Here is a 22109-nt window from a genome sequence, read left to right as displayed (position 1 = left end):
TGTAAACTTAACTGAAAACAGCTGAACTGCACCAACTGGAGACCTCATGTTCAGTAATGGCGGGCAAACTTAAAAGTATTTTCAACCTCACAAAGAAAAATAAAATAATAAATATTTTTAGCCACATAAATAGTCAATATTTAACCAAAATAATATTTCCTCCAGTCAGGTCATGTAGATAAATAAAATATGATGGTAGATTTAGTGCTTCAGTGGTCTAAGATTCTAGCCTACGTCACAGCGTCACGTGCACTTTTTATGTCCAACACGGAAACTGCAGTCGTGGTGCTTTCGATTGTACTCGGAACTCGGAAATTCTGCCTTCCGAGTAGGAAGATGTAGGTAACTCCAGACTGCAGATGAGCTGCATATGTGTTTAATAGTAATTTGTTTTTGTAGAGGGCTAGCAAAACAACCGTTTTCGAGGGCGTCGCCATATTGGAACCCTGACTTCTCTGACGAGGCTAACCAGAACGCCGTTTACTCGAGTGTGACATCATTCCCAGGTCCGTGTTTCAATTTCCGAGGTAAGTCGAACGCAACACACGAAGTAACGAATAACGACCCTATCTAAATCCCAGAAACGGTAAACGCGTTCCTGATTTTGGCATAATAACTAGTTACCGTGCTCGTTACCACAATAATAACGCAGTTACTGTAACGCGTTACCTAATAACGCATTAGTCCCTACACTGCTAATGAGTTAGTTTATCATTCAATTCTGGACAGAACATATTGTTCCTGAAATATTATGTCTGGTGCACCAGTGGTTAAGGCATACCACACAACCACAATGGCCATGGTTCAATTCATGATCAGAGAAACTTTGTAGGATCTTTTAATTCACTGTGTTCCATACCTTTCTATTGTGTTAACTTTTTTAAAAATGTAAGATGAAAAACCTCCTGAAGGTCAAGTCAAACTGTAGAAAAAAAGGCTGTCTGGCAACTTTGCCTGTGCTCGATCTCGATGAACTCTTTAACTTCCAGGAGATATCTGACTGAATTTGAATTAAGTTTTGTCTATCGCACCAAGATGACTGTATATTATATTAAAGAAAAACTCTAAGACAACGAAGGGTTAGAGTTATGTGCTTAGCCATAACCATTCAAGTTATGTAGTTGTAGCAATCTACCCATCAAGTCTTCTTTTTGGTGAACAATCAATTTTGTATTCTGATAATGAAAGTCTGAGAAAAAGCCCAAATTCTTAATTGTAGCAGCTTGACGCAGCTCACCACTTAATGTTGAGTCATTAAATTGGACAGGCAGCTGAGGATAATATAGGATAAGGCAAATATTGCATCAAACAGTGATGTTTGCACAGCTTTCCCTAAAGAGATCAGAAACCTCCAGTGGGAGCTGCTTGCATTACCCAGGCCATTTAAACCAGGCAACCAGCCACCTAACCACTGCTAAAAAGCAACAGCTCACACATGAAGTGAGGGACAGAGGATTGAGGATTACACACAGTCCCCCTCTCCAAACTGCACCAGTGGACAACTTTACACAACACATTGTACTGACTGAAGATGGCAGGATGGGTTACTAAAAATGGACACAGCTAACTTCTAATAAGAAACATAAACACATGGAGGCAGACACAAAGTCTGCTGATAAACCTGCATTTGCAATAATATCAATTCAAGATAAGCAGGGCTCTACCATACAAAAAGGAAAAAGAAAATATGGCACTGTCATAGCAAGAAATATAGTTTAGGATCATATATGTGGTCGTACACGTGGACGATAATGTGGAAGCATTGGAAAGAGTCAGGGCAGGAGACTAAGGAAACTAGTTGCTTATATTTCCAGTGTGATGCAGCCTAATTAATTACGTATTTATTGTAGAATTAACCAATACCTCATGCACTGAACTGATCTAATAAGGCAGTCTAAATTAGTTCCACACATTTAGTAGCAGCACTTGTTTTAAGCTGCCCATAATAATTCCATTGACGTTTGAAAATAGAAACAGAAGTTCTAAATTTGAACTTAAATTTGGCCCAAACTGATTTTTTTTGCTCATACAAGTACTCTAATTCATCCACACAGCTCCGTAAAACCTCCTCCTTAGTTCTACCTCTCATGGCACAGAGCTTGCTACCCAGATACTTAAATCTGAGTACACCACCTGCTTCTGGGACACAAACCAAATTAAAAAAAAATCAATATGCATTTAAAGGAGTCATATCAGTATATGTACAGCAGTAAGCCAGTACGACGTTACAGATAGCACAACTATAGCAGTGGTTTAAGGGGGAATTTACATCTCACAGTGGTCTCAGTATGATTCAGTGTAAAGTAATGCATTTACTGCATTAAAATGTTTTGGGAGTTTTTTGACCCACTTCCAGATTCTAGTTTCTAGACGAGTCCTGACCATGAGGAGTTCTGACCTTGAGTCTCCTGTTTCTGTGTTTGAGATTATGCCCGAGATTATGACTCTGTATATGGGTCAGATTTTTTGTATGATTTATTAAGGTCTTATTTTCAAGGGAAGCCCGCCTTTTGTGACCATCCTTAAGACTATTAATTAGGTGATTTTGTACAGTTGGTCAGGTATAATCCGATGGGATTAGCGGCTACGCTCTTTAAATAGAGGTCTGCAGCCAGGGATTAGATGATCGCAGCCAGTTGTATTTAAGAGCAACAGATTTTCATCTCCTCGGTTTTAGTTTTAGGGTAAAAGAGCAGAAACGGCCACTGCGCTGTTTGTTGCTATGTGCAGCATTTAAACGCGCAAATATTGAAATGAAAATCTGGGGTATTTGCTCTGCTGGCCTCATTTCTTTTTAGCAGGGAGTTTGTTAATAAATCTTTGCTATTGGGATGGGATTAGCTGGTATGGTCTAGGGCTGGGGAGGGCAGTACCAGGGGCCCTTTTACCTTCCTCCCTTCAACCATCCTCCTCACATCTGGATACAATGTAGGAACAGGGCACTGAGGCCAGGCAGATAGCTAAAGGGAGGCTGTCTGTGTGCTGAGGGATTCTTTACAAAGCGTCAAGAGTGTTGCTGCATCTGCTGCTAGTAGCTGTGGATGTTGGGGTGTTAGGGTTGTGTGTTGTGGATGGGGGGTGGGGGGAAAGGTGGGGAGGGGGTGCTAAAAAGCTCCCTATCTTTGGTCTCTTCTTTCCTGTGTAGTTGACTGCAAGGCCCGGAGCAACAGACGAACAGAGAGACAGCTGGGAACAGAGGTAAAAAGCAGACAGCAACCAGGAAACACAATGGGAGACCAAAAACAGGTTTCTGTTCTTAACAGGCTAAATGCACTGGATATGATGCTGTCAAAGATTAAATACAGTTATAACTGTGATATTACTAAATGAATACTAAAAATGAAAACCACTGAAGCTGCAGATTTTTTTAATCTACACAAAGTTTTTCCCAAATTCTCACACAAAGGCAACTTTGCCACCGACTGTCCAGAATGATGTGTGTGATGTTAGTAGAAGGTAATGTTGCCTCCAGCTAATAGCCTCAAACACTCAAGCAGGCTCAGTAGCTGATTAAGTCAGATCACTTCTTTCAATTTTCATACATCCATTTCTTTCTTTCTTTTTCATATTATCAGATTTGTAGTCTTTAGTCCCAACTGATGCTAACTCAAGTGGCAGCACCTGAGGACATTTGCTAGACTTCTCATTGTTCCCTTGGGAGACAAAAAAAAATAAATCTTTTAGTAACTTTTTTTCCTCTTGAAAGCGAACTTTACTTTTAATATTACATAATAGTTTGCTCTAAGAAATAGACAAACATAGGCAAAGAGCTCAACTAGTCTCTACATCTTCAGCTGGTCTCACTTGAAAGAGCACACAATGCAACGTATGTCACTCCCAGTCATAACAACGCTTCAGTATTTGTGCTACTTCTGACTGCAAACTATAACCTACCAGCCATATGGAACAGACACAGAAAGATAAAAAAAAGTTAAAGTGATAAGGTTGTTTTCCCTTCTCCTTCCATGTACAGGAGAATCCTCGAGAGCAGATCACAGACACGCACATGGCCTCCAATCTGCATCCAGATTGATTTCATCACGCATGCATGCTTGCAATTCACCTGGATGTCTGAGCCACACTGAGATTTCGGGTGAGCTGGCTAGTCTTTGGGCGACCCTCTTCCCCCTCACCTCTGTCCTCAGTGAACTTGACGCCTGCTTGACCCAGAGCACCTCCTGGTCCTACTTCCTCAGTGCCTCAGAGATGATGTAATCACTGTTCTATGACTGTCCCTCTTCTCCAAGAGGGCTTTAATTTTGCTATAGTTGAATAGATAGTGGTCTCAGAGTAAATATTACCCAAATTTGGATGTTTTTCTGTTTTTGTTTCTTTGCTCTTTCTTGTTATTCATTCTATTGATTCATTTTGAGAAAAAGTAAAACATGAACATTTGGGGAGTTTGTTACACCAATTGTTGTATTTTTATGTTATATTCCCTCAGCAGGAGGCGGTTCCTCATCCATTATGATCAGCATTTGTTTGTTTGTTTTTTGTTTTTGTTTTTTTAAACAGAGTAAAGTCCATCTTTCCATCTATAACCCCCACAACCCGCACGCACACACATACAAACACGACTCACTAGAACACATCGTGGCAAGGTTAGGCTGACATCAGTGGCTAACGATCAGTTCCTCTGTGGGCTGAATGATTAGCTGCAGTAGCCTGGAGACATTTCCAGCTTGTTTCCCTAAGTTAGTCAGACATGTAACATCACTGGCCTTCAATCTGGACTAACTACATCCACTCTTCTTCCATTTTCTCTCTGATTCTGTGTCCCCCCTCCCCCCCAAAAAGACTTCTTCTAACTAATAGACGTTGCTAGCAATGTAGTAGTAAATATGGGGCACTTAAGATGGATCAAGTCAAGTGGAGAAGTAGACAGCAGACTTTAAAGTGTGTTGTATTTAAAGTTTTTTTTATATATAAGAATGGAGCGACAACAGTAGTTAATGAGGAGGTGTGTGTGTGTGTAGGGACAGTGTGGCAAGAAGTAAAACAATTACTTTTAAAGTGGTTATTCATAACTTCCTCTTTTTTTATGTTTGCATTTTTAGTTCCCATAAGTGGCATTTTCTTTGTCTGTGCTGCCCAAGTGGAAGTCACCTATTCTTAACTTCTTCCCTGCATATAAGTTTTTTTGGACTGTGGTGAATTTTCCAAAGAAATCAAGCCTTAAAAAAAATCTGAACCTGTACATGTAAGCAATGGGGTTCTTAAAAATTTCTGTAGGCACTTGCATCCCCATTTAGTGTGTTTATTAGACGGCAGGGAATGGGTATGTTAAAAAATGAACCTCTCTTCTTAGGAATGGGTTCACCCAACCCCCCACCCACCCTTAATGCCCTCTGGGCTGCTGTGAGTTTGGATTAAGTTTGGGTGCTGCGTCCCCTCCCTGCCGAGCCCTGTGAAACACACACAGATACCTACATGCTAAGTGACTGTGTCGTCTTGGTTTATCAAACCTTAAAAAAGGACAGACATAAAAACCAGGCCAGGCAAGGTAGAAAGAATGCAGAGATGGAGATATTTCAAAATATTCTTCAACTGATGTATGCTTACGCACAAAAGAATATTCTATAACGAGACACATTTCAATGTAAAGTAAGTAATAAATCAGCGGTAAATGGTGTTTATGTAGCCAAATTGAAGGTCTCACTTCTTAAATTCCCTTTGTATAGCTATCTAATTAGACCGTGTATGCGAGTGGTGTGCAGGATATGTGTGTGTTTGTGTAAAGCAGCAGATCAATAAGGGCAGTCTACTACAGTGACATCTGGGCTGGACAAAGACTGCCGTTCCTCTCCCCTTCTCTCTCTCTCTCTCTCTGAATCCCCAATCATAGCCACGTGGTCCTCTGGGCTGTTTCTCTCAGCTAAGCTTATTTCTCTTCTTTAATCCAGCAGCAATCACAGCAACGATGCCAAGCTTCGGTTCATGGACGCAGGCAGAAATCTATTAACTATGATCACTATGTCAGCTCAAACCTGATAAGTGCCGCTAATGAATCCAGCACAGTCAGCTCAGCGCTGCGTTGCTCCTGGTTGTTATTTCATTGTATCGTCAATAATGCGTGAGGCGGAAAATCAACATGAGTGACGGTGATGGACAATGTGGCTTGTAATGTGGCAAAGGAGCTTGTGTTTGAACTGAAGCAAGAGTCAGATTTTCTGCAAAAACTCTCCAACACATCCCACTCTTTGTAACTGAAGAAATCTATGCACTGACAAGACTCTGCAACACTGCTTGCATCCCTACAGGCCCAACCCTGCTGTGAGCGTCGTCCGCTAATAAATGGCGGCACTGATAAATGGAGTCGATATCCAACACTGATCATCAAATCATCAGCCACTCAGCGGGGCCCACCCCTGATTTCAGTGATGGTCCCAGCCTACTCACAGCTGGTGAAAATATTATTTATTAGGACAACTAGTAGGAGTATCAGCAATAGCGCTAATCAGACCAGGCAAACTGTCAGTGGTGGAAAACTGCAAAAATACTGGCACACACCTACACGTGTCAAAAAGGTAGAATGTAGCGCAAATGTATGACACACTGGTTTAGCAGTCGATATAACAGTCCGACTGTTATATCTTTTTCTATTTAATATCTGGTTCATCCTGCGCGAGTCCTGTAGAGGTTTGGGTTCGCTAATTGAAGTTTTTAACAAGTTTTGCCTCAAGAGCAGAAGGCTAATGTTAGCATGTAGAGTTAGCATGGCTGCTAGAAAAAGAGAAGAGAAAACTTTGCCATGCTTTGTAAATGGCATGCATTTGGCTCTTGTATCAGGGCAACCAGGCTTATTAGACACACAACACACATAGCTCAGGTATGGAGATAATGTTTTAAAAATGTCTGCTTGCTAGGTTTAGTAGGATGAGCTGCCATATTTAGCTAAGGCTGCCAGCAGCAATTGCAAATGCCTGCTAACATTATTTTAGTGTACTTTCTATTTTGCACCACAAAGTATGGAAATATAGGATTTGTATTAAATTTTAAAAGCTCAAATTGACCTTTTTCAGGGGGGTGTTGTACTAATTTAGTTATTTATTCTATTTGTTTGTTTTTTCTTTTTACCAAGAACCAAAGATCCAGCTCTTACCATCAGGTATAAAAAGCACATGCAAATACACACACGGGTTACGCTGTTGATTTCATTATTTAAAATTGAAACAAACGTATGTGTTCTTGGGGAGCTTATACCTAAGAAGAAAAGAGTAAACATATAAAAATAGATACTTTAAATATAACCTGAGTAAAAAATAAATAAAAAAATACATTGCAGTAAGAGGAACCCCTCACACTAACTACTCCTAACATCACTAAAATACTTTGGAAATGAGCAATCTCTCAATGACTAAAAATGCTACCTTGTGTCACAAACAGTTTCCATTAGACTCTCAGTGGATGTGTGCAAATGACAGTATTTAGAATGTCACTTTTACAACATGAAAAATGTGGAATTTAGTTGAAAATCATTACTGTAGGTTGCACCTACACCCACCTAAACCAGCTTCAGCTAGTTTATGAAGGGAACTGTGCTCTGCCATTATTGTATCAGTAACCCTAGTAAGGATAGATATAAAGTAAGCTGTGCCAGATGTACTCTATATAAATGTGCACACTGGGTTTTTCTGGGTTTCTTTCTGAAAAAAAAAAAAATCTATATATGGCTTTCAAAGGGAAGTTATTCACTCCTATTAGGGCTTGCTGTCTCAGAGGGGTTTTCCACCACTGCATTAGTAAACTTTAGGTGGGAAAAAGTGAATCCTTCCCAAGTCTGAAGATCACACTTTGGTGAATAGATGCGTACTTAATTTAAAAAAAAAAACCCAAAAAAAACCAAAACACACCATTGTCTTTCTCTCCCCCACCCCAACACTATGAGTAGATGACTAAAATGGCCTGTGCCTAAATCCCCTCCCTACCCCCCACCAGCTCTAACCCCTTAACCCCTCTCCTATCTTAATCCCCTGATTATTACATCATTTTATTTGGGTCTAATTTAGACAGATATCTGTCTTCACAGTTTAGTACCTGGACAATGCTGCTTGGCTTGGCACAGACTCTATTGATCCATACGGGAGGGGGTAGAGGGTGCAGGTGCAATTGGAATAAAGGGATTAACTGCACACCTGTTATCAAAAGTTTTAAGAAAACTGTGGGCACCACAGGAACAGAAGTTAGTAGAGAGGACAAAACATCCACTAGAAATGTGTAGGATGACAGCAAATGCAAAATTCCTTCTGATTATCCTAAGCAGTAAGCAATACGTTTCCCACGGAGGGCTCATTTATAATTTAATCCAGGAGCTTGGTGTTTCTAGGCTAACACAGAGAGACTGCCCTTTCAGAGTGGAAACCCCCACCATGTAGCAGGGAATCAATGCCATCACCAGAGAATAGACACTAGACCCCGTATTAAAATGATGTGGCTGTGGAGCACCAGTAAAAAGACAATAAATTGTTTGATTTTTTTTCCTCTTCCATTTCTGATTCATACCAGAAAATTGTTTTTGCGTTCATCATTGCCCATCTCCAATCCAACTTCAGCATGTCACAAAGTTACTTAACCATGTAAAGGCAGATGCGTACATGTTTGCTTTCATGTAAAAAGCGCTGATATGATCTAAAACATAACAAGGAAGAGCTGAGAGAGGGAAAGAGGAGGGGGGGGGCAGCAGGGCACACGGAATGACTTCAGACTATATGCCTCTGCACAAAAACATATCTGTCCTCTGATTTGATGACTTTTTTTCCTTTCATATCAATTATAGTTTCAAACCACACAACATTACCACGAACGGTTGGGACAGAGATGAGAAAGTACGGTCAAAGCAGGGTAGTAATTACAGTGGAAAATGGACTGAATGGATCGGATTTACGAATTGTGTATGCAGGACAACACAATTAGCCAGCTTTGGAACCATTCTCTGTGAATTCAGCAAGGTCTTAGATACCACCAACAGAGAATGCTCACACCCCAGTATTACAGGGAAAAAGGATTTTTACAAAGGTCTTTACTAAAAGATTTAGACACTTAAGCCATTGCCATTTTCTGAAAAAGATACTAACAGGGATTATTATTGTTGTTTTAAATCTGTGCACCCTGCTTATGAAGAGGAACATTCATGTTTCTTGCAGACTCTTTTTTTTTTTTTTACTTCCCATCAGTTCATAAGAAAAATATACACTTTTTTTAGCCAATGATTTCCTCTTTACACTGACTATTTATGAAGTTTTTCTCTTAAGGTCTATGCTGGAAATGACTCAATGAGAGCATCAACAATGAAGTGGAACAATAAAGCTCGAGGCCAGACAGACAAAACACTGAGCTAAAAAGTCACAATAGATCATGCACATTATATCACTACAAGCAGAACTTTCCCACTGAACATTATCAGTTCATCCTTTCTTAATGTCTATATCCTAGAGCAGCTTTAATACTGCTTGTTGAGCAAGAGACAGTTAGGCAAATCACAAGTTTTACCCCATGTCCAGTTCTGAAAATCGACTATAAACAAGAGTCTGTATATTGTTTAACCCCCCTCCAGTGTGGTGAAGGTAAATGACTCTGTACATGGTGAAAAGGCACAAGGCAGTAATGAGTAATGAAAACAGCCGAGTTAGTGCTGCCATTCAGTAAAGGGCCTGCTGCTGTGGAATGTGAGGCGCCATTCATTCACATGGGTTAAAAATGCATTTCTGCCACCACAAAGCCCTGCCTTGTCCTCATTGTTTCTCGCCACACCAATAAAACACTTCTACACTCTGAAGGGACAATACAAACCCCCACTCCAAAAAAAAAAAAAAAAAAAAAATTAAATTGCTAATTTTACTCCCACAGATACAGGAAGAACAGGAGGGGAGGAGTTAGGGGCTGGATGAACTTTACAAATTTTTTAAAAAAAGTGTCAGGGTAAGATAAAAAGTCAAGGTATGGCTCAGAGTTTGATCTTGATAAGCACAGGGATGGAAAACTGAGTGCACAAACTGCGTGCGACAGACAGGCAGTTCTACTGAAGATATACGCAGCACTTCTTCGGTTTATGCAAAGACACGCAGGTGGAAGGCAATCAAACACAAAGGCTTCACTCGAGCCATGCATAAGCTCTCCGGGGACTTGTTTGTGAATGTGAGGCATCTGTGCTTTCCAAAAAGTTCTCAACTCCCTGAACATGACTTACATTTGTATTAGTCAAGTGATGAACCGTCATAATTCACATTTAAACACAGGTCATGTTCCTCTTTCACTCTGCTGCGATGGTCAACAAGTGACGTCACTGCTTATTTACTTCTATGACATAACCTTCTAAGAAAAAAATAATACCCCCAACGCTGAACTCGTCAGCTAATCCTGTTTACAGCTTTTCCTTCACTCTTGGATTAAGAAAAGGAAAAAAACTAAACAAACAAAAAAAATCAATTAAACATTCAGAAAAACTACTTTTTTCCCTAAACACCCCCTCCATAACTGACTAAATCTGTTTGCCTATCACACCTATTCTTGTTAGTATCCATGAGACTCAGATCACACGTAACTGCTATTTATTATCTAACAGTCAATTTGGGGAAGTTAGATCATTTATTGTTGTTGTGCCGCGCTGCAGGGTGTTATATTTGCTGGCACGAGCACAGGGCGAGAGTCGCAAGCCTAGAAATATTTAACATAATGTCTGAAATCTAACATGGGGGAGACAATGTAATCCTGTCTGCAAAACAACGCTCTGCCTCTCTTCCTCCCTCCTCCCTTGTTCGCTCCCTCCGCTCTCTACTTCTTTCTCTTTCTGTGTGTGTTTGTGTGTGTGACCCTTACACAGAAGAAAAATGCTGTATCTTTCAACAGCTACAGGGGAAAACAGTATGCCACAGAAAGTCAATCTCAAAGAAAATAGGCAAGAGAAAACTGGCAGCTGAGAGTCCCGTGCACAATTAGAAACAAAGCCGTTGTAGCGGGGGACAGTGAAGGGAACACAACCCTTTTGCCAAAATTTTCTTACTTGTAGGGAACAGCTGAATATCACAGTATTTGGTGTATACGCATGTGTGTGTGTGGAAACTCCACTCGATACAAAGCCACCATTATTTAGGCTCCTATTTGAAGTCAAACTTCCTACACCAGCAGATAAAGAGAACAGCTACCCCCCTCCTCCCTCCCCGTGTGTTTTTTCATCATCTGTATTGCTCAAACTACAAAGCAGGAAGGTGAGCCTGTTTTGGCACATGTGCACACTGCCATGCATGCGCACACTTTCTCCTCTATCTCTACTGCAAACTATGCTTTTACATAACTGTCTCCAGTGATAACTTTCTTTACAACCCCTTATAATATGCATCACTTTATTGATTTTGTTTTATCCTCCTTTATCACCTACAGTGTAGCTATCATTTACACTTACTGCTACCATTAAGACGTTTGAAAGTGTTTTATGATATAGTTCTAATATCCCCGTGAAGCTCCTTTGGGATGTCAGTTTTGCCTACTATTTGCATAGCACCATTCCTAAGTGTATCACAGGATTATGTTGGCTTCTACTTCTTCTTCTTTTTGTTGTTGTTGCTTTTCCTAGCCACAAGGTTCCACTTATCAGTCAAATAATTCCCCAAAATGACCCTTATCTCCACTGTAGCACATGCCGTTTTTTTTTAACTGACCTTCTCTTAGTCACTTCTCTCTCGCCTCTCACTTAAAGGAAATGACAAGGTTTCAAACTAAAGAATGTGTAACAGCCAACGATTGCAGGAGCACCAGCAGCTGCTGCAGTAGTAGCAGTAGTAGTAGCAAGACCAGCCAGCACGAACACACCCTCTAAATTACAAACAGTAATAATTATGTGAACTCACTTCCTCACCAGTTAAAACAACGCTGAGCAGCTCAAACAGTCGGAGAAAGAAAGGGGGGCGGGGGGTGCAGGTTTCCTAAAGCGTCCAAGAGTCCGGATCCAGCAGAGATACAGAGGAGACCCCGCTGTGTGAGCCAGTGCGGCGACTGACAACAGCAGCCCGCTGATCAACTTCGCCACAATCCTGCACGATTACTACTATTATTATTATTATCTCGGCCGAATTCCTGTCTCCTTGTGTTGTAGCTACCACAGTACAGGTTCCTCTCTCTGCTTCTTTCTCTCTGTCTGTCTTGTCTCTTGTCGTTTCGCTGCTGCTGATGCTTTTAGGTGTTGTCGGATATGTCATGACTCAGGGATAAAGTGACACACGGTTGGAATTATGTAGTAAATTTAGCAGCGACGTAAACAAATACTACTGTATGTTGAATACGGCTCTAAAAGATAGTGTACATTATGGCGTGTGTTGTTAGAGGTGCTAGCCAGTTAAATGGTAATTATTTTGCTTAGGCTACATATATTTATATAGTTTCTGTATTTTCTGGTTTCTCTCATCTGCTCGTCTTTTGAGTCAATAACTTTTGTACACAGAATGATCAGATAACGTTGGAAGACGTCACTTTGCGGATTGCATTGAGTAAGACATTTATTGAGTGATTGGAAATAAAGGTTCCGCAGGGCATTGTTGATTTAGATTAGCCTGTAGTTTTTGATGATTAAAATTAATAATTTCATGTATTTGTTACTTTTCACGTTGAGTCACTCCATTTCCTACAATTCGCATGCGTTTCAAGTAAAGGAAGCACACTAGGCTGGTCCGCACAGACTATCTTTTCATAAGCCATGCAACATCCCCCATGTCACAGCGAGATTCAACAAATCCTTCCTCTTTTGAAACCACCACACACTACTTTCTGATCACATTTTCTAGCATGTGAATGGCAGAGGTTATGAGAGCACCTGAACGCACCGTGCATGGAAAGAAGCCCCATCTGTGTGTGTAAGAGAGAGAGAGATTGTGTTTGTGAAACGGTGAGGTGCAAGATCGAAGGCGAACAAAAGCGAAGAAAAAAAGTTTGTCCTCGCGGTGTCACCAAACCTCTGCCCCCCACGCAGAGGACGCACATTCCACTCTCCGTGCTTTCACGTATGTCCATCGCTTCCTATCAGGGACACGTGAACTGGCGCCCGCATGTGTATTGGCAATTAATGATAAAGTGTACAGAGAAGTGAAGAAGACGCTCATCTCACAATGACCCCCGTGCGCAAATGTGCTCGTGTGTTATATTGGTATGAAATCCCTTTGACACTGGTGTTCTGGGCTTAGTTTTGCACACGCACATACACTCCCTCATTTTTGTATCAGAGTCACCTGTATGTACACGTCACGTACACGGTTATGTGAAACAAGGCGAAACAAGCCTCAGTCATCCCAATTGTCTTGCAGTAACCCCCCCGGTTGGAGCTTAGTGCTATTGTGAACCTTTACCATAACAGCAGGCACACATCCTGTAGGTGTGTGTCATCAACTGCGGGGGGAGCAAGTAGTAGCCCCTACTTACACTATCTCACACGAACTACACGATCAACCCCCCTCCCCAAACACACACGCGTACGGGCACACACCCCGCATGCAGATTGTGAGAGCTTCAGCAGGCGCAGAGATTGAAAGAAGAAGAAACGCGACACACCAGAGAGCTTCCAGCGGTTTCAGATCCTCATATGTAAGGTCTAAAAGAGCCACCGGACCCCGACTGCTGCCCGGCACCTGTGCCTTGCTCAGTGGCAGTTGTGCCATGTCTATTATGTAGGACACGGCTTCCTAATATGGATATTGCCCCCACCCTTCCCTAACGTCCACCTCCACCCTCCGTGTGAATAAAACAATCTCTAAAAGAGAGAGAGAGAAACTGTTCCTCCTCCTCTTCCTCCTCTTGGATGTTTTCTGTATTGAGCCTCTGAGCTGCCTCTTTTTTTTAACACTACTCAGAAGTGTACAGCTGCCATCTGTGTTTGAGATGCTGCAATGATAGAGTTTATTATCCAAAACATTACTCAAGGAAGAGATGAGTGTGTGTGTGTGTGTGTGTGTGTGTGTGTGTGTGTGTGTGTGTGTGTGTGTGTGTGTGTGTGTGTGTCGAGCTGATGGAAAGTTTGCCTGAGCTGAAGGATGTCGGTGGAGCATATTAACCAAGTACTCCACCTTTTATTCAAACGCGTTAGTTTGGTTTAGTCCCTTTTTTCTATCCTTCCTTCTTTTTTCTTTTTTCTTTTTTTTAAGGATCACATTAGGTATGAGGAGTCTCACAAATTCGAAGTATCATCAAACTGCTGTGACTCACTCAGTGTCTGTAAATCTGTAAAGAGTGGAGAATTTATACACACTTGTACATACTTCTGGTTATGTTACATTGTGATAGCCATACACGATATATATACACACACGCTGTTATATATATAGAAATACATATGTATTTAAACCAACCACTACACCCTTTATTGCATGTAACCTATTTATAAATCTAGATCAGACAATCGCATACCACCTACAACCAAATCCAAACACCGACGAGATCGCCCCTGTGTTTTTCTATGTGTCTAAAAGGCAGGGAAAGACGAGATGTGCGTACCTGCGTTATCCAAAAGAATAATCCAGGGTGACTTCAAGAAGCACAGACAATCCTAAAGGTGAAAGCATGCTCTTTGCAGTGTATGCTGAAGAGTATGATTGAGTAGGTCGAATCCATTCTGTCCCGTGAGGGGGGGGGGGGACAAGGTTTCCTCTCCGCTTTCACTCGACCATCACGCTTTTGCTTCGTTTTTGTAACACATGCATAAACTCAGCTCTTACCGTTCATATCACACAGGCTCGTGACTTAAAATAAATATGCTCGACTTCGTGTTTGGGTGAGTGTTTTGGCAATTTCCTGACACCCCTCTTCTCCAACCGAATGGTTTCTCACGCATTAAATGGAACTATCTGCTATTGTCTCATCAGCGAAAAGTTGTTGATACTGCTAAGGACTCAAAAAAGTGCGTCAGGAGTGTGAAACTGCCCAACCCAACCACTTCTTAGAAAAACGCTCAGGTTTTTGTTTTGTTTTGTTTTTTAATGCCACGACACATAAAGACACAAGGTGCCGATGAAATTTCACTCTTCTCCCGTCGAGTCTGATTATATTGACAGTTGATCCAGGATGTTGTTGAGATCTATCTAGAGTATAGGGATGATAAGGTTTATCTTACTGCAATATATATATATATATATATATATATATATATATATTGCAGTAAGATAAACCAATATATATATATATAAATATATATTGTTAACCATATGGTTAACAAAATCTGAGTAACTACATTATGTGTTTAACCTTGAGAGAACCTCTTTCCCTTTTTTAACACAGCTGTTACATACTGTACAACGACACATAGATAATATGCTGCCAGCATATTGTCTCATTCTCTGCTTGTTAAACATTGATTGTTTTGTTTTGTTTTACTTGTCCTTGTGGTAAAGCCAGTATAAGCCTGACACGGTAACTATACAAGCGATTTACAGACAGAATTTGCCCTCAGTTTAAAGATTTAAAACTGGTAGGATAGTCTTACAACGTGTATCTTCTTCTTCTTTTTCCTCTTGATGGAATGCATGACTATAGTCTGGTTTAAGTTAAGCAGGTTGTTAATCCTGTTACACAAACACATGCACAAACACACACACACATACACACGCATGTAGAAGAGACAAACAGAATAACACAGCGAGGTCAATACTAAAAAGTCCAATACACAGACATAGGAGAAATTCAATGACTGTCAGACACACACACACACACACACACACACACACACACACACACACACACACACACACACACACACACACCGCTGCTAGTTCAATTTTTTTGAAATTTAGTTAAAATGAAATTGTTTGATTAATTGGCTCACTTTTTTCTCTTTGTTTTTAAACATGCCCCAAAAAATGTGAGACAGGAACGAGTAAACAGTGCCTCCCTTGCAGGACTGGAAAGTCTGGAAAAGCATGAAAAATGAATGCGATAGCCCAAAGGTGTGGAAAAGTGTGGACACGCATGCTTATTCAGTTCCAACAATTGTGATTACACTTAAAACTGTATATCAGTGTGGGACCTTTAAAAAATGCTTTTCATTAAACCACCAGAGCAAGTTTTTTTTTTTTAATTGTCCAGGCATAAACATCACAATACTATGCAAATCAACCCTACTGCTAACAAAATGCTCTGTAGCTTATTGTACTCTGAAGTCATGTGTAATAACTGTCACTCTGCTGTGTTGTTATGGGTGTTGCGCAGAGGTCAGGCTTGTTTGCTCAGCACGACGCAGTGAGAGGGAGCCATGTTGCTGACTGCTGATATACCAGTGACTTAAGATACACAGACATCTTATCAGCGACAAGTCCTGGAATTGTAATGGCAGGCACTGCTCTTAGTATAGGCAAACCCCCAGAGCTCCATGGGGGGGGGGGGTGCTGAGAACTTGCACACACTGACGCTGAAATCCACACATCCTTATATACATTTGACATTTGTGTATTATAAACCAGATACGCATCGCTTATTCCTCAGAATTAAGCAGTACTCCTATCCAAACGCGCGTACAAAAGAACGTGCGCACTGAAGCTTTTGAGTAAGGCATCGTATCCTTGTTGAAATGTGATCCACTGAGCTAAACACATGAGAATTAGTGATAGCCCCTCTGGCACACGCTAACAGATTTGTTTAGTAAAACGCACCATTTTTTAAAATTTGATTTAACCAGAACACAAGAGTGCATGTAAACTTCCTTACACGCACACACGCGCGCACACACACATTCACTAGCACTATTGATGTTCATTATTATCATGTTATTTTTTATGCATATTTATGCAATCCCACTTATATTTATAACTCATCATACACACACATTAGGGATATGTAGTTCCATGTAGTTGCCTCCATACTCTCTCTCCATGTAGCGTGTGAGTCACTGTTCAGATACTTCCTGTTAGAGAAGAGCCGTCTTTAAAACAGCCTCCCTTTCTCTTCATTCCTGCTTTCCAAGTCAGAGGGAATGTCAGGCCAAACACACACACACACACACACACACACACACACACACACACACACACACACACACACACACACACACACACACACACACACACCACACACACACACATCACCAAGGTGTCCTCTCCCTCTTTTCTCTCTCTCTCTCTCCCCCCTCTTTGCCTCTCTGTCTTTTTCTCTCTGAACGAGCCAGCAGAGAAGCTTCTCTGTCGTTTGTTGCCCTTCAGTCTGCACCCAATCTTTTTTTTTTAAAATATACCCAAATGAACCTTCACCTTTTTAGAAAAAAAGGATTTGGATTTCTGATAAATATTGCACTGGTGGCACATCTAGATAAACAGTGCATGCATGCATTTCCAAAGTGCTGCATGCATATCTACTTGTGCATGCGTGGCAGACACACACACACACACACACACACACACACACACACACAGAGCTCGGGGCAGCTCTTATAATAGCTACCCCTGGTTTTAACACAGTGATAGTGCAGTTCTCCAGCCAGCACTGATTCACATTAGTGTGTGTGGCATCAGTGTTTATTTATTTATTTATTTGTATTACCTAACTAGAGTTTCAAATAAAAGGAGAACGTGAATGTGAAATCCACAATTTACTTCAAGCATCAGTAAGCAGCAAATATGACTCACACCCACAAAGCAATAAATTATCTGTTTTTTGGGGTTTTTTTGTTCCTCTATTTAACACGTGATAAATATTTGCTATTTTTGGTAGGGGGCTAACCTGTCTTACTTTAATTTGCCTCATGCTGTGACCCACATTCCTCTCCAAGTTTATCCCTTCTTATCTTAAAATGGCAGTGCTAGTATATGCTCCCATATACAAGCCTTCTCTAGTGACTGACACCTCCAGCCCCCTTGTGCTCAATTAGCTCCTAGTGCATTAGCAACTGCATGCTAATTGTCAGCTGGCAGAGGAGTGCAAGGAGAACCCTCAAGGAGATACCTCGGGGAGTGCTGGGGTAGGTGGGTGGGGGTGTGGAGGGATGCTTTGTTGCCTAACCAGCCCGTGAGCACATACAGTATCTGTGAGCAGCAGGAGGAAGCCCACCTCTTGCTGTAGAATGTAAAATATTTATGGGGGATATATCGCATTCTCTCTTTTGAAATAAATAAATAACACCGTCTTCTGGACTCAGATGACACTTCTGCTCAGACCAGGAGAGAAATCAAATGTCTTTTATAGGTTGGAAATAAATAAATCTTGTTGGTACAGAAACCACTTCTCTTTCTTCCTCATGGTAAATTGCGTGTGACCCGCTCGCAGCTTTTTGCACCCGTTTCTGTCTTCTTAGGTGATGAAACAAAGCTTGCCAGACCAGCTGCATATGATTTTGAATTTAGGAAGATTATATTCTCTTACTTCTTCATTGTGACTGCCATACAGGAGGAAGTGCTGCCCCCCCCCCCCCCCCTCTCTTTTCTCTCTCTTTTTCTCGGTCTTGTTGACTTGATCTCACACTGCTTTTGGATCTCATCTATTTCCTGCTTACACTCCTCCCCTCCCTTCCTTTTTTTTTTTAAATTCACATTTCTCTCATTCTACCCCTACTCTCCCACCCTCCCTTTTCTCTCTCTCTCTCTCTCTCTTGTTCTGTTTTGGTCGGCCACCTTTCCTCTCCAACTTATCAAATTCCATAGGGTGGGGAGGGGAAGTGAGGGTGGATCCACCCACATGAGTGATCATTCATTGCTATTTTAGAAATGTTGTTCTCAGTTGGGGCCAGAACATCCACCTGCAAAGAGGAAGGAAAAAAAAAAAACTCCCAATAGAATGCAAATCTGTGTTACGTCACCAGATCAGCATTAATGTTCTAGCATCACAGCACAAACATCATTAAATCATGCTTGTAATGGCTAATTTGCTGGCACGAGGAGTGATGATGAATATTAAGGTGAATGACTGGCTCCTGTTGCTGTTGTTAGACCAGGAATGGTGAGGTGTGTATCGGTGTATCAGGCAGGGGAGGGGGGTTGTTGAAAAGTCTTCTCTGTATAAAGGGAAGGTGACTGATTGAGAAGTCCCAGGTTGTGTTCTGTTGTTAATATAGTTATTTGGTGTAATCGTGAAATAATAACATCATAATCCCATCTGGAATGAGAAACTGCGCACTGTGTGCTACACTGAATGAGGCCATTTCCTGTGTGTGTATGCGTGTGTGTGTTTGTGGCAGTGCATTTTAAGCAGCGGTGACTGCAGGAGGCAGCCTGATGGATACAGGATCATACTGCAGCGCTGACATTGTCTTCCTCCTCCTCCTCTTCTTCCTCCTCCTCCTCCTCCTCCTTCACCCTCCCCTGTACTGTCTGCCTGCCTCTCAGCAGAATTATCACACACACACACACACACACACACACACACACACACACACACAATTTCTGAACAGTCACAGCTGCAGATGCAGGAGCAAGTGCAGCCCTACACTTACTGCAAGAACGCATACACATTAGACACACTAATGAAGCGGATTTTAAGATGACTAAAAGTGCAAGTGAAAAAAAAAACAGAGCTGCATGATCCCTACAAGCAAAACTACTGCTCACCCCTCCCTGCAGACAGTACACGTACAGTGTGCTCTTTCAAAGGCAGCCATGCATGTTCAGAAACAAGGTGCTGCAAGAGCAAACAAAAAAGACAAAAAGCACCGATCAGGGGGAGGTGGGGGCTACATAGACTATCACAGGGTTGGATTTCATCATTACAACTTGTCATTGTGTGAGCGTGTTGCAGAAGCCATATGAGGATCCCATGTCTGACTTACACAAGGCAAACAGGAAGTCACCAACATGCACCCATGGTTTATTTTACTGGCGACAGCGAACCTCTCACTTACACCCTGTCACAGGAGAAGGGAAGTGTCCGCTCCTGTCGCAGCCCTTTAATCCAAACACAGAGACAGCTCTGTCTGTCCTCAGCTTCAAAAGAAGCAGGGAGGAAAGAGAAGGAGCTGGTAGTATGTGCACATGTGTATTTGATGTGGCAGGAAAAGGCGAATAAAGCTTGTGTACATGCGTTCTATACATCAGCTCACATAGCGATGTTGAAGCCACTGCTGTTGTGCTGTTCGGTCTCATGCAAATCATGTGCAGTTATAAGTGACATCCGTTTTACCTTTGTGTGCGTTGTGCGATTTGGTAACATCTAACTAATATGTGAGCTTTTTCAGCTCCCCAAATTTCAATCTGCCCTATTTTAATCTGGCTAACTTGCTTAGTCACACCCGCAATGATACCTTGTGTCGCAAGCTGTCATATTGCCATCGTGTTTATTTGTGCAGTGATGTTGTAATTAACACTGAGCCCTAGACGTGTTGCCTGTTTGACATTGTGTCTGACACTGACTGCGGGGATAGACAACCACTCAAAGGCATATGATGAGTACGCCGGCGAGAGGCTAAAGTCTAGACTCCAGGCGACACACCATATGATATTGATTATCTTTTGTTTGGCTATCTCTGCAGCTGCTTGCCTAAAGGACTTAACTCACATTATTGTCTGGCATGAGGCTCTATTATTTCAATCTAGCAAGCTCTGCAAGTAGACAGAAATGCACTACTGCTGAAATGTCCATGTTTCCGTGATTCAACAATGAGGCTGCGAAACATTTCACCACAGTTCACTCAAATGTCAATAACACAGACTTCCTAAATTATTTAATGTGCTAATGATCTTAAAAGGTCTGTTAGATCTGCTAACTATATCAGCTAAAAAGCATACATTATTCTAAAATCAAATTTTTAAAGCGTTTCTTTCTTTCTTTTTTTGGTCTGGCACCTGCTGTAAAATGGAGCACATGTGAGGCAGTGATAGGGTAGTGGATAAAAATATAAGATCACCTCTGCAAGTTGTCATCTTTTCTTTATTTACTCGTTGGCTTTTAACACATTTTGATGGAACTTCAAGGAAGGCTCACGTACAAATTTGTTGGTTAAAAAAAACATAAATGACTGCAATTTCATGCGTAAGTGTAGGTGCGAGTGTGTTTGTGTGAGCCTGAGATGGAAGGCTTTTTACAAACAGTGGTTTTAGGTGACCCTTTTTCTATTAAGTACAACATCATTGTAACCGAGGTCACATAGCTAGTGATGTAGAAATCGAGAATTAATAACTGTATTGCGGTAAAGCGTCAGCACATGTTGGGGCCCTGATCATTTCTTACCAGAGAGACCTAAAAAAAACCTCATAACCATGTAGGCTCATTTTGTCGTCTACAACTACATCTACAAATACAAGGAATTCTTAATATTACACCTAGTAGCCACACAGTAAAATCTCCAGTGTTAAATTAACACTGGAGAGTGTCTATATGGGTCCACACCTCTGAGTGTTAAATACAACTCTGTTGAGTGTTAAATTAACACTTTTGACAGTGTTATATGTTTAAAAGTAACCTAGTCAGTTTTGAAGATTAACAATGGCTAACACTGAGCAGTGCTGATTTTCTAACACTGGAATATTTCTAACATTTTGAGTTATTTTCCAGTGTTAGAAAATCAGCACTGCTCACTGTCAAAAGTGTTAATTTAACACTCAACAGAGTTGTATTTAACACTCAGAGGTGTGGACCCATATAGACACTCTAGTGTTAATTTAACACTGGAGATTTTGCTGTGCACCAGTGCAAATAGCACAATAAAACGCATTATACATTGCATGTAAAAATTCAGTTTGCATTGGGCTTCATTTGCAGTTAATGGCTCCAACTATTGATCATCATAAAAATTAAATTATTCTCTTAAAATAGTTTTATAATTGCAATTAATGCCTCAATTCAGGTCCATCTTAATAATTGCAATGAAAACTTTTTAATTCTTTAAACACATACACAGGTTGTGCTTTAAAGAAACATTAAAAAGTCCTATAAGGATTATAAGCACAACTTTTAAAAAAAATCAATCAAAAGATGTCAGAGTACGGCTGAATCTCTATATCATAGTTTTTCCACTTCATAGCCCAGCTCTACGGGTGATGCATGAAACAGGATGTGAGCTGCAAAAATAGTTCAGGCTCTTATATTAGCTGCTTTGCAGACACTTCCAAAATCATAAATAGGAGTTATATGTAAAATCTGCTTACATGCCCACTCACCTAACCCTCCCCTTAACCACTCTCACTCACCATCACGTCCACCCCCACATACACACTCCCTCC

General features: G+C 41.1%; 1 protein-coding gene across 5 annotated transcripts in view; it reads right to left on the bottom strand.

The window, feature by feature from the left end:
* The window catches only part of LOC102304313 (zinc finger protein 516), a 63610-nt gene that overhangs the window by 35283 nt on the left and 6218 nt on the right, over nt 1-22109 (bottom strand). For 3 of the 5 annotated variants that reach the window (XM_005937679.2, XM_014338526.2, XM_014338527.2), the window contains exon 1: nt 14473-14570. The gene's annotated coding sequence lies outside the window, so the exon portion shown is untranslated. The other 2 variants (XM_005937680.3, XM_014338524.2) reach the window with 2 other exon arrangements.

Source organism: Haplochromis burtoni, unplaced genomic scaffold (genome assembly GCF_018398535.1).
Source record: "Haplochromis burtoni strain Fernald_Lab_line unplaced genomic scaffold, NCSU_Asbu1 Contig_240, whole genome shotgun sequence".
Taxonomy (NCBI): Eukaryota; Metazoa; Chordata; class Actinopteri; order Cichliformes; family Cichlidae; genus Haplochromis; species Haplochromis burtoni.
The sequence above is the reverse complement of the archived record's forward strand: the minus strand, read 5'-3'. Positions and strand labels throughout refer to the sequence as shown.